Below are 13,382 nucleotides of genomic sequence, written 5' to 3'. Positions count from 1 at the left end.
CACACACACAGGAGAAGCAGAATCAATGGTCAGTATTTTATCAGCAGTTGCTTGGCATTATCGATCAATTCTAATGAACTGAAAACACTAACTCACTTTTAGAAAATGTCAGCCTCGCTATCGACCAGCTCTGGTGCAGCAGTGGCTCGGACGGAGTGGATCTTTAAAAACAGCACGCAAATATTTAAAGGGGTGGTGTTGTCCTACTGGGATGCTCGCAGGCGAGCTCACTTCCTGGAAGAGTCTGCATTGAAATCTGTGCCGGGTTTGGTGGAAAGTAAAATTACTGCAAAGGGGATGAGCTACGTCCTCAAAAGTGGGAAAGGGTGGACAGTGTATAACAGAGGCAATAACATTAGGATTATTCAAGATATAATTATGATCTGGAACGCACTGCCTGAACGGGTGGTGGAAGCAGATTCAATAATAACTTTCAAAACGGAATTGGATAAATAGTTGAAGGGGAGAAATTTTGTAGGGCTATGGGGATAAGAGCAGGGGAGTGGGACTAATTGGATAGCTCTTTCATAGAGATGGGCCAAATGGCCTCCTATCATAGATTCTATGATATAATTAGATGCCCTGTGGAGAGAGTTAATGTACCGGAGGAGTGACTACAATGTTCTTCTCCCCCCTCGTGATTTGTCTCATCTTATGCTGGGTGAAGAGGCCCAGAGGGTGGGAGACCCAACTCACTGAATCTCTGGCACAGTAGAGGCCGGTTAATGGGAGGATTCATTCCAGTGGAGCCCTTGTTTACTTGCTCAGCAACAAATCTCTTCTCAGTCAGTCTAGCAACTGGTTTAGAGAAGCAGTGAGTTAACTGGGATCACTGTTTGATGCAGTCAGTATTCCCATTAAGAGGGTCCAGCTCAGGGTGTATCAAGAGGCTGCACACGACAGACACAGAGAGAGGCAGATATATATCAGGAGAAATAAATATACTCTATACACCAGTTAAATATTGAGGCTACACAATAGTAGAAATAATCTGTCTCCTTAAAAAAAATTCCGAAGCCACATCCCTGGGTTCAGCTCCAGTCCTGCCCACTATCCAGGTTTGGATTTAGCGCACTTAGATCTGATCATTTCCCTCTCCCCATTTACAGTACAAAAGTGAAACAGGTTGCATAGATTAGGCTTGTACACCCTTGAGTATAGAAGGTTAAAGGGTAATATAATTGAGGTGTTTAAGATGATTAAAATTATTTGATAGGGTAGATAGAGAGAAACTATTTCCTCTGGTGTCCAGAACAAGGGGGCATAACCTTAAAATTAGAGCTAGGCCGTACAGGGGTGATGTCAGGAAGCACTTCTTCACACAAAGGGGAGTGGAAATCTGGAACTCTCTCCCTGAAAAAGCTGTTGAGGCTGGGGGGTCAATTAAAAATTTTAAAACTGCGATTTTTGTTAGGCATGGGTATTAAGGGTGACGGAACCAAGGCGGGTAGATGGAGTTAAAATACAGATCAGCCATGACTTAATTGAATGGCGGAACGGGCTCGAGGGGCTGAATGGCCTACTCCTGTTCCTATGTTCTTTCCCAAGTTCCTGTACAGGGCCTGGACTGTGGTGTTTCATGGTATCTCTGATTATCCCCAGTTGGACTTGATATTGGCAGAGGGCTGAGAAAGCACCCAATTCCAAACAGCATCGGCAGAGGCCTGGGACCAATTGGATCTGTAGGAGATGAGCATCAGCGGCCTGACGCTGACTCGCCTGTTTCCACAGCACCTCCTCGCAGAAAGGCCGTGGACTTTGGGAAGGACCGAGTCTCACGAGCGATGGTAGGGTTGCCAACCCTCCAGGATTGTCCTGGAGTCTCCAGGATACTGCTGCGAGCAAACCCAGGAGAAAAATCATAGGCGCACTAAACAAAACTGTGGATTTTTTTCCCCCATTTTCTTTGAACACTTTCATTTATTAATTAGTTATAAACATATTGGAGATGGAGGAAAACAGCTGTTTGACTGACAGTCAAGATTAATCCAATTGGGTAACAAAGAGGCTATCCCCGTTCCAATTGGCCATGGGAAGGCAGTGCGCATGGAGGATGGACCAATGGCAGGAATGTGGGGGGGTTGGGACGATTCGAGGCAGGAGGTCATGTGATGAAACCCTCAGGAATACACCCAACCAGAGTTGGCAACCCTACACTGGGGAGGAGGAGGGGGGACGGGGGATAGAAGCACAGACATGGCATTAAGCAGCTTTTCACACAGGCACGTATTTTGGTTGAGGCTCTCTCCATTTCAGGCATTTCTTTCCTTCCCCTTCTTCCCTGGTCTGGTCAAGCAAGTAACCTGCTGCCAGATCTCTTAACAATCCCAGGCTGGAGTAACTCAGGAGGGACTGAACCTATGATTTACCCTCCCTATTGGGAAAACTCTATGCCTCCACGTAGCGAGGCAGAGGAGATCAAGGATTCCATATTTAAGAGAAACTATGTGTGGAAGGCACACGTCCCACGACACTGTGGCACTGCCCCACTTCATTCTTCTCAATAAATGGATTTTCTGAAATTCAGTCTATTTTTGCCCACAGTTCTGTTAAACTGACACATGGGCCACACTCAGGAAGCCTAAATCTAGTACAGCAGCTTGCTATGACTGTATCATAGAAACATAGAAAATAGGAGCAGGAGTAGGCCATTCGGCCCTTCGAGCCTGCTCCGCCATTCAATATGATCATGGCTGATCCTCTATCTCAATACCATATTCCCGCTCTCTCCCCATTCCCCTTGATGCCTTCTGTGTCTAGAAATCTATCTAGCTCCTTCTTAAATATATTCAGTGACTTGGCCTCCATAGCCTTCTGGGTAGAGAATTCCACAGGTTCACCACCCTCTGAGTGAAGAAATTTCTCCTCATCTCAGTCCTAAATGTCCTACCCCATTATCCTGAGACTGTGACCCCTCGTTCGAGACCCCCCCAGCCAGGGGAAATATTCTCCCTGGATCCAGTCTGTCACTGCCACCAAAACTTAATAGTTTTGTAAAGAAATATGAAGAGACTCTACACAATCGACAATGGGGCATTTATAACTGACACTCAACAGGACTTTAACTCTTGGTTCCAATTGCACGTACCCAAAAGAAAGGAAACACTTGCATTTATATAGTGCCTTTATGGACCTCAGGACATCCCAAAGCGCTTTACAGCCAATGAAGTACTTAATTGAGGTGTAGTAATGTGGGAAACGTGGCAGCCAATTTGCTCACTCAGAGTGCTGCCACTAAGTAAAGGCTCAGTCACTCATCACATTTGGTAACAACAGACACATTGTTTTAGCAGAATGCTCGTTGTTTAAAAACTGCATTCATATGGCAGAATATCATCATTGGTTCTGACTCAATAGCAAACACGCCTGAGGCAGTTTTAAGACCTTGAATTTATTCAGCCCCAGGCTGGTTCAACTGCACCAAGAATTCTTCATCATCGTCCACAAACAGACACAACTAGGTGTAGATCGAACCAGGATCGAGCTCTCCAGCTCCTTGCTAACAACTGGTCTCCTTGTTTTAAAGCCTTGTTTGGTTACTGTGGGGATGGAGATCCAAAGGGCAGCTCTCATCTAATAACTGTTCTTGCGGGGGGCATTTTAGCAACAATGACTTGCATTTATGTAGCACCTTTAACGTGGTAAAACATCCCAAGGTGCATCACAGGAGTGTAATCAGATAAAATTTGACTGAGCCACAGAAAGGGATATTAGGACAGGTGACCAAAAGCTTGGTCTAAGAGATAGGTTTTAAGGAGCGTATTATAAGGAGGAGAGGCTGAGAGATTTAGGGAGAAAATTCCAGAGCTTAGCAAGAGGAAACAGTGGCGCCATCAGCAGTGATGTCACGTCGCTGATGGTGGTGGTCACATTTTTAATCAAGCCCACATTGCCCCTGATGTGCCTTTACTGTGTTATGGCTTCACCATTGACCAACATGGTAGTGTTATACAACAGAGGCTTCAAAGCAGTCAGTTCGGGGCTTTCAAAGAACAAAGCCCGCCTGAAATCTCCGAGTGCGATGCCAGTTGCCCTTTTCAGTGAACAGTGCTCATTTTACAAAGTCCTTCAAACTGCGAGGGGTGGCGGTGGGAGAGGGGATACAATCTATTCTAAGAACTACAGCCATTAAACACTTGGCTGATCTCTCAACTTAAGGCACTGTGTGCTGCTGGCTTCTATTGATTCAATTGATGCACCAACACCCCATGATCAAGAGAACCAGGCCCTGACATTAAATAGAACATAGCAACATTCTATTTTCACACTGGACTGAGAGCAGGCAAGTACATGTCTTGATTTGTATAGATCCCAAAGGAATGGTTTAGTGCAAGTCCCAGAAAGTCCATGATTACACAACAATCGGTTAGTGTCTCATGGTAATTTTCCCAGTCTTGGTCCTCAATCTGAATTAAGCAGTTTGTCCTGTGTCGCCTGAATACCCGCTAGCAGCCCAGGCTCCTCCGTTGTGATAGCGTCAAGGGCAGTGTCCACTGCACTGACCCATGAGGCGGGGTTACAGTGGGCACAAAGCCTCGAAACTGCCCGTCGGGTTGACTTGGCGCACGGAGCCACCGAGTCGATGCAAACAGACGCTCTGGACTCACATCTAATCAGATTCTAGGATTATGTGACGTGCCTCCCCCAGTGGCTCAATTAAAAGCTGCATCGTTCAGTCCAGAAGAGTCTTGGGTTCACTCCCTGTTCTGCACCGAGTTAGTTTATTTCAGTCCAGGCTAAGATCATAGCACTCCAACCAGCTTCACTGTCCTCAGGCAAGGGAGTGCATACAAATCATCAGCAGTCCCTGCCCCCAACAGCTAACCAGTTCTACCCTTGCTAGTTAATGAAACCAAGTTGGTGCTTTTAAAACACATTGGTGAAATTTGAAAGAAAAACATTTAAAACCACTTTATAGTACGATTTACGTGAGGGGAGATAGTACCATATGCAAATTATCATGCAAATAACACACCATTTTAAAAGAGCTCACCAAAAAAAAAAGCACCTTACAGCCAACGAAGTACTTTTGAAATGTAGTCACTGTTGTAATGTAGGAAACGTGGCAGCCAATTTGCGCACAGCAAGGTCCCACAAACAGCAATGTGATAATGACCAGATCATCTGTTTTTTAATGATGTTGATTAAGGGATAAATATTGGCCAGAACACGAGAACTCCCCTACTCTTTGAAATAGTGCCATGAGATCTTCTACTTTCACCCGAGAGGGCAGACAGGGCCTCAGTTTAATGTCTCATCCGAAAGACGGCACCTCCGACAGTGCAGCACTCCCTCAGTACCGTACTGGGAGTGTCAGTCTGGATTTTGCGCTCAAGTCTCTGGAGTGGGACTCGAACCCACGACTTTCTGACTCAGAGGCGAGAGCACTCCCCACTGAGCCACAATGTAGAGACGGCAGCACTGAGCTTGGGTTTGAAAAGCCTACAGGTAATAGGAGGACTGAGTGGGTAAGAAGTTTTGCACCTTGCTTTCCGATCTCTGCCTGCCCACGCCCCCCCCCACTTCCTGTGGATAAATGCATTGCTCCTCCCCCCACCGTCCCAAAGAGGAGTCAGCTGAGATCGGAGCCCCCCCCAAACTCACCCCCGCCATGAGGCAAATTACAGACACAAAAGCTGGGCCTCACCCCCATAACCTTTTCAGACGAGACGTTAAACTGAGGCCCCGCCTGCCCTCTCAGGTGGGCATAAAAGATCCCATGGCACTATTTCGAAGAAGAGCAGGGGAGTTCTCCCCGGTGTCCTGGCCAATATTTATCCCACATCCAACATCACTAAAACAGATGATCTGGTCATTATCACATTGCTGTTCGTGGGATCTTGCTGTGCGCAAATTGGCTTTTTCTCGAATCTGGCACTGCCCAATGCCGTGAACCTTGGCTCTTTGACAAGCTTTACAACGCGCCACGTTTACCAGAGGTGGTGGGAACAGACTGACCACCTGTGCCTTCTGTCAGAGAACTGCGAGAGACGCTGGGGAAGGGGAGGGGCAGAAATAGAGCAGCAGGAAAGATAAGGAGGCCGCACCCAACAATTACCACCACGTAGCTCATTAATTATCCATTCATAAGAAAGCAAAGAACACATTGCATGATATAGTGCTTTTAATGAAGCAAATATCCCAAGGCACAGCATAAGTCGGGGGAAGGTGAGGCAGAAGGGGAGAGAGAGGAGAGCGCAGGAGTTATTTAGGGGAGGTGAAGGTACGAAGGAGGCCTGCAAAGCCTGGGAGTGGTAGCTGAAGGTTCTACCACCGATGAAGCAATGGAGGAGAGGGATACACAGTAGGTCAGTGTCAAAAAGCAGACTGTGCGAGCTGGGATACAGAGGCTGGGTGGGGCAAGACTGTGGAAGGGGTTTGTAAACAAGGACGAGGATTTTGAAGGAAAATGTGGTGGAGGGCTGGGAAACTAATGGAAGTCGGGAAGGCCAAGGGGATAAACGAGTGGGGCTTAACACGGGATAGGATCCAGGTATTGGAGTCTAGAGTGAGCTGCAGTTTATGCGGTTTACTAGAGACCAGTGAGGAGTCTGTTAGAGGTGACAGAAGGGTTAGAAAACAGGGCAGGGGGCTGTACGGAGTGCTAGAGAGGAACGAGGAGGGGAGAAGACTCTTTCATGGAGGGGTCACTTTGCAGATTTGCAACCAGATGTTGGTCTGTCTTTTTTTTCTTGGATGTTGCTGCACCTCCGTCTGACTCCAGCATTTCCTGGTTTTATTTCTTGTAGTTTGTTTCTTTTTTTTTCCTCCTCACATGTCCCCCCTTCTCTCTCTATCTTTCCCCCTCCTCCCCCTCAATCCTTTCCCCCTCCATCCATCCATCCCTCCCCCCTCCCCCTCAATCCTTTCCCCCTCCCTCCATCTCTCCCTCTCCCTCTCTCCCCCCCAATCCTTTCCCCCTCCTCAATCCATCCCCCCTCCATCCATCCATCCATCCCCCTCCCTCCTTCCCCCTCCCTCCATCCCCCACTCCTTCCCCCTCCCTCCATCCCCCACTCCTTCCCCCATCCCCCACTCCTTCCCCCATCCCCCACTCCTTCCCCCATCCCCCACTCCTTCCCCCATCCCCCACTCCTTCCCCCTCCATCCATCTCTCCCCCTCCATCCATCCCTCCCCCTCCCCATGTTTTGTTCAGTTTATTAAGGGCCTCACTGATCTCCCAGTGTCCAGTTCTGGGGAAGAGCCTACACTTATTCTAACCTGTCTCTTCACACACGCTGTGAATTTCCAGCATTTTCTGCTTTTATTTCCAAATTTCCATTGCTTTTTTATTAAAAAACAAATCTATTTTTTAAATCTCCAAAATAAGCCCTATAGCTTTAGAAAGATTGACACGACTTTGTCATCTGAACAGTGTTCATTGTCTCCCAAACTGGACAGGGCTAGTGGACCAAGTCTGGTCCCTACCGCAAACAGACCATTTTATATTTAAATAAACACTCGGCTCTGGTGCTGCATTAAAGGCGAGGCACGACTCCAGCCCAGCTAACAGCTGCTGGCAAACAACCCTGTCATTTTTTTATACATCTAAATATTTTTAGGTTTTAATTCTTCCATTAAAAATCAGCATGATGAACAAGAGTTTCCCCTGTCTCCTGACAGAGAGCTCAGAAAGGGTCCCTTTTAAATCGTGAGCTTCTGAAATTAAAATTTACAATTTTAAAAGGACTGCAAACTGCAATCGCCACTGAAATTGACACTTCGCGTTTGTTACAGTGAAACCAACCAACAGGCACTCCTTATAAGGTTGCAGTTACAGGACATCGATTTACAATATTTTCTCGTTATATAATAACCACTTATTGACAATATTGAAACTTCAGATATTTCAAAGTATGCAGCTTGTGATGAATTTATTTCAAATTTATCAATTATCTGATAAACATTAGTCAATCTTGCTACCCCCTGCTAAATGCTGCATAGCAATTTAGATTGAAGATAAACAGAAATAATTTTCCCTATTAAAATTGTTTGGGCTGCGTGTGGAAGATACTTAAGTGCAGAACTTTACAAGAGTCGCTGTTACACGTTTAAGGATCCAGCAGAAGGCGGCTTGATCTTTTCCTACCTCTCTCGCTGTAAGGTATCCGCTGGTGTCTTGGTAAATGTCTGTCTCTCGCTTTGTACACGCAACTCTCCTCTCCACCCGGATCTACACACAGGAGAGGGAAGGTGTGTCAGAACCGAGACCAGACCGCAGCAATCAACTCCCAAACTCATCCACCTAAAAAAAAGAGAGACACACACACCAGCCAACTACGAATCAATCGATTGTGAATTGCAAGAAAGTAATCATAAATTTAACAGTAATGTGTCTGCCTTTGAACTCGCGACCACATGGAGTAGTTGAGGCGCAGGAGCACAGATGCCTTTAAGGGCAAGCTAAATAATTACGTGAGGGAGAAAGGAATAGAAGGAAATGTTACTGGGGTTGGATGAGGTAGGGTGGGTGGAGGCTGCTGTGGAGCATCAACACCAGCATAGACCTGTCGGGCCGAATGGCCTGTTTCTGTGCTGTATATTCTATATAATTATCTCCTTATGTGGTTCGGTGTCATATTTTGTCTGATAACGCTCCTATGAAGTGGCTTGCGATGTTTTACTACATTAAAGGCGCTATATAAATGCAAGTTGTTGTTGTAATTCATCTGCCTAGGTCCTAAGCTGTGGAATTCCCTCCTGAAACCTCTCTGCTCCTTCGAGACCCTCCTTAAAACCTACCTCTTTGACCAAGCTTTTGGTCACCTGTCCTAATAGCTCCTTATGAGCGGCTCGGTGTCAAATTTTGTCTAATTACGTTCCTGTGAAGCGCCCTGAGATGTTTGACTGTGTCAGAACCAGTCATTTGACGACAGTAAAGTACGCACTCCGTTTCTGCCTTCTACTCATCCACTCAATCATCTTCCACTGCCTTGCCTCCAATGATCCACCTCTCGCTTGGTTCTATCCTCCAACCTCCACAGAACCCCAAGCTTCCATCCTTGACCCTCCACCCTCTCCTTCCTCCTTTACATATTGTCCTTAAGTGGATTTGAGGGGAGGGGGCGGGAGTCAGTTTTCACGTAGATACTGGCAGTGTTCAGCTCACCTCCCTGCTGTCACATCGCTCGTCCAACACCATGTCATGGACAAGCTCGAACTTTTCCAAATTAACATGGGCAAGACTGAAACCCATGTAAAAATGAATCCCAAATTTTTTATAGTAATTATATTATTGCACGTCCATTATGACACCTGTTTTTAATAATTGAATTCCGGTTTTGCTTATTCTAAAATGTGAGCAGTGGATCCAGATTTCTTTATTATTGTAAAATTGCCTTGATTTAAAAAGCACAAATACTTCCTTACAATGATTTATTTTTTAAAAAAAGAACTATTTGTGTTCATAGAGGTGTAAAACTAGGGTGATATCACTTTTTATACCCAGATATCTGAAATGGATGGACTATGCAAATATAAAAATTGTTGTTTTTAAGTCTTATCATTTTTGAGTAGAATCAGGATACGGTTTTTAAGAAAAATATGTGTATATAGATTTTATGTTTAAAGGGATCATCCTAAATACCAGCATCTTGTCATTATTTACTTATTTACTGATGTATGTTCACTGATATCGTATGTTCACTGATATCGTATGTTCACTGATATCGTATGTTCACTGATATCACTGTTTGTCTTCTGCCCAAAACTCCGATTCCCTGTCCTGATTCCACCCCATCACCGCCAAGCTGGAAAAAGAAAGACTTGTGTTTAAGCAGCACCTTTCATGACTTCAGGACGTCCCAAAGCGCTTTACAGCCAATGAAGTACATTTTTTGAAGTGTAGTCACTGTTGTAATGGAGGAAACGCGGCAGCCATGTGCACAGCAAGATCCCACAAACAGCAATGTGATAATGACCAGATAATCTGTTTTAGGGATGTTGTTTCAGGTCACCGGGGAGAACTCCCCTGCTCGTCTTCGAATAGCGCCAATGGATCACCTGAGAGGATAGACAAGGCCTCGTACAGTCTGGTACAGTAACCGTGTGTTAGTACAGCTCCCTCACACGGTCTGGTGGGGTAATTTCATGGGGGTTTTCCTACACTTGGAATTGTAAACAATCTTCCCAAAGAGTCGCTGTCCAACCGATGATTTACGGTAAAGAGCTGCTCCTATTTGCATTTGGCCGTCAGGAATTCCTGTGATGCAAATGAATCAGCTCCTTCACTGGGTCTGTCGCTGAGCCGTGCAGTGAGTCTCGCTGGGGTCAATTAGCGGATGGCCGAGCGGGTGCGTTCGTGGCAGGGGGGGGCTCCTAAAATTGGGGATTCCCGCAGCGGGTCTGGGGCCCGGCTCCAATCCGCCCACTTCCGGGTTCCCCAATGACGCGAATCGGTGCGCGCGCAGCCCCCGCACGTGGGACTCCCATCGGCAATCAAAGCCGGCGGGATCCCACTTCAGATCATTATCTGGGTACTTGAGTTCGTTTACAGACCTCATTAGTTGGAGATTTTCGGAGGATTCGGATTTTGGACTACCCAGACCGTGTTTCCCATGCTGGGGGACACACTCCCAGACGTGTTGCAGTCAGCAGCCAGTGGCAGCTGCAAAGGTCCATTTAACAGGTGCGGGGTAAACCCTCATTCGTTGCAGCAGGGCACTCTGTCACCTCAGACAAAGTTTTGCCTGCCACACCGTTGTCTCCACACTCCAAATTATTAAATCAGACCCTAAACTCTGCTGTCCAAACACATTTACCTATATTGTGGACCCCCTCACACTCACACCGTCAGGATGTGGGGGGGGGGGGGTCCATTGCTGCATTCATCACTCCATTGGAGGACGAGCAACATCACCAGCCTCGCCAGGCACGCCGTCCACCTCCGCCACGTGGAGCTACACAACACAGTGCTGTGTAACAGGCACCTGCACAAAGTAGTCGTGCAACTACACATACACCCACTGTAGGGTGACCCAATGGGTGGCATCAAGAGTGTTCATGGAGAACCTCATGAAAGGGCATTATTGCACAAGCCAGTCATGAATGGCCAAGACCTGGCAGTAGTGGTGACAATATAATATGTAATGTGAGTTGATCAGAAATCAAATATAAGTAAAAACCATGACAAACCCTCAAACACCCTTGTGCATTCCCTTCATGCTCACGACATGTTTGCCTTACACTTCCTACTACACATACGTGATGCATGCCCTGTGGCTGCAGCACAGGTAGTGGCAGGTGCGGTAAGGCTGACCGTGAAAGAGATGCATCAGAGGGTGAGTATGAGATAGAGCCATGACATTGTATGAAGATTGGGTTGAGTGGTGGGATGAGTACTGGCGAGGTGAGTAAGTGCAGGTAAGATGAGGATGAGCTTTGAGTGGGTGTGAGGAGTGATGTGATAGAGTAGTGTTGGCAGTGCAGAAGGAGATGTGGGGTGGGGGCGGTGATGTGGCAGACGGAGTGTAGGGGAATGAGTAAGTGTACTCACTTCGGCTGACCTACTTAGGTCATTGGAGCGCCTCCTGCACAGTAGGCAGGTGCGTGATATGTTGGTGGTGCTGGTGACCTCCTCTGCCACCTCGAACCAGGCCTTCATGGTGGCAGAGGCAGGCCGCTTCCTCCCGTCCGCCGGGGAGAAGATCTCTGTCCTCCCCCTCCTCCTCACCACATCCAGTAGGACCTGGAGTGAGGCATCATTAAACCTGGGAGCGGTCTCCCCCCTGGGCTGCTCCATGCTGTAATTTTGGCTCCTTTCTGCAGCATCAGTCAGCGAAGGACTGCCCCTTTAAATAGGGCTCCTCCAGCTGACAGCCTGTGATGCGGGTGCGCAGTCCGTCCGCTGCGCAGCTTTCCAGCGCGAAACCCGGGAACCAAGGTAAGTGGCTTCAATTTACTTACGATCGCGTGGGGAACCCACCGATATCACTGGGCGGGTTACCCACACGCCCAGTCGACCCCCCCTGCTGGCAACCCGCCTCCCTCCTAATATCGGGCCCGCTGTGTCACAGTAACGGCTGAGACTAGGCGAGGGGCTGAGGCATGGACTGGGCACAGTGAGGCCCTTCCACACAACCCCCCTCCCACTCCCCCCCCCTCACCCTCCTCCTCCAGCTCCCTCACTCCCACTGTGGAACTCCCAGAGGTGCTGCTCCAATCTGGTAAACCCAAACCTCAAATAGGCGATTTCCCCACTTTCTGCACTGTGGGAGGAGCTGTCTTTCAGATGAGATGTTAAACTGAGGCCCCGTCTGCCCTCTCAGGTGGACGTTAATGATCCCATGACACGATTTCGAAGGAGAGCAGGGGAGTTCTCCCCGGTGTCCTGGCCAATATTTATCCCTCAACCAACATTCACTAAAACAGATTATCCGGTCATTAGAAATGCAAGTTGTTGTTGCTGATGATGTCGTCGGGGCCCTGATTGCCATTTTAACCTGAGGCCTGAACGGGGGGAGCAATGATTTCCCCAACAGGCCAAACCTTCCGGCAACAGCAGCCAGGGCCACTTGAGCCCAAAGAGATGTTTAAAAACATTTTTTTTATATTCCTTGTGGATCGGGAGGAGCAGGAATGCTCGTCCGGGCCCCACAAGGAAATCTTCAGCGTCCCATGCCCCGGGCTTCCTCCCCACTCCGGGATTCCCCTCCAGAGCACTCACCTTGTGCCGGGGAATGTACTCCTGGGTTCCTGCCAGTGGCCTCCTCCTGTCCGATTCTAACGGCCGTGCAGCCAGCAGACGCCCGCTCACCAGCAGGCACTCACCCGCAGACGCTCACTCACCAGCAGGCACTCACCCGCAGACACTCACCCGCAGACGCTCACTCACCAGCAGGCACTCACCCGCAGACACTCACCCGCAGACGCTCACTCACCAGCAGGCACTCACCCGCAGACACTCACCCGCAGACGCTCACTCACCAGCAGGCACTCACCCGCAGACACTCACCCGCAGACGCTCACTCACCAGCAGGCACTCACCCGCAGACACTCACCCGCAGACGCTCACTCACCAGCAGGCACTCACCCGCAGACGCTCACTCACCAGCAGGCACTCACCCGCAGACACTCGCTCACCAGCAGACACTCGCTCACCAGCAGACGCTCACCTGCAGACGCTCGCTCACCAGCAGACACTCGCTCACCAGCAGACGCTCACCTGCAGACGCTCGCTCACCAGCAGACACTCGCTCACCAGCAGATGCTCACCCGCACTCACTGACCCGCAGACACTCACTGACCCGCAGACACTTACTCACCAGCAGATGCTCACTGACCGGCAGACACTCCGTCACCAACAGGCACTCACCGGCAGACGCTCATCCGCAGACACTCACCAGCAGACACACAGCGGCAGACCTCACTCACCGGCAGACGG

The 13,382-nt window shown here is 48.5% G+C and overlaps 1 protein-coding gene across 1 annotated transcript in view; it reads right to left on the bottom strand.

Annotated features, from left to right (window-relative positions):
• rab3da (RAB3D, member RAS oncogene family, a) overlaps positions 1 to 8,209 on the bottom strand; it is a 37,111-nt gene extending 28,902 nt beyond the window's left edge. Inside the window, exon 1 of the mRNA XM_067973029.1 lies at positions 8,091 to 8,209. The gene's annotated coding sequence lies outside the window, so the exon portion shown is untranslated. The remainder of the gene's footprint in view (positions 1 to 8,090) is intronic.
• Positions 8,210 to 13,382: the final 5,173 nt, after the last annotated feature.

The sequence above is a fragment of the Heptranchias perlo genome, chromosome 37 (genome assembly GCF_035084215.1).
Source record: "Heptranchias perlo isolate sHepPer1 chromosome 37, sHepPer1.hap1, whole genome shotgun sequence".
Taxonomy (NCBI): Eukaryota; Metazoa; Chordata; class Chondrichthyes; order Hexanchiformes; family Hexanchidae; genus Heptranchias; species Heptranchias perlo.
Note: the sequence above shows the minus strand (reverse complement) of the source record. Positions and strands in the feature narration are given on the sequence as shown.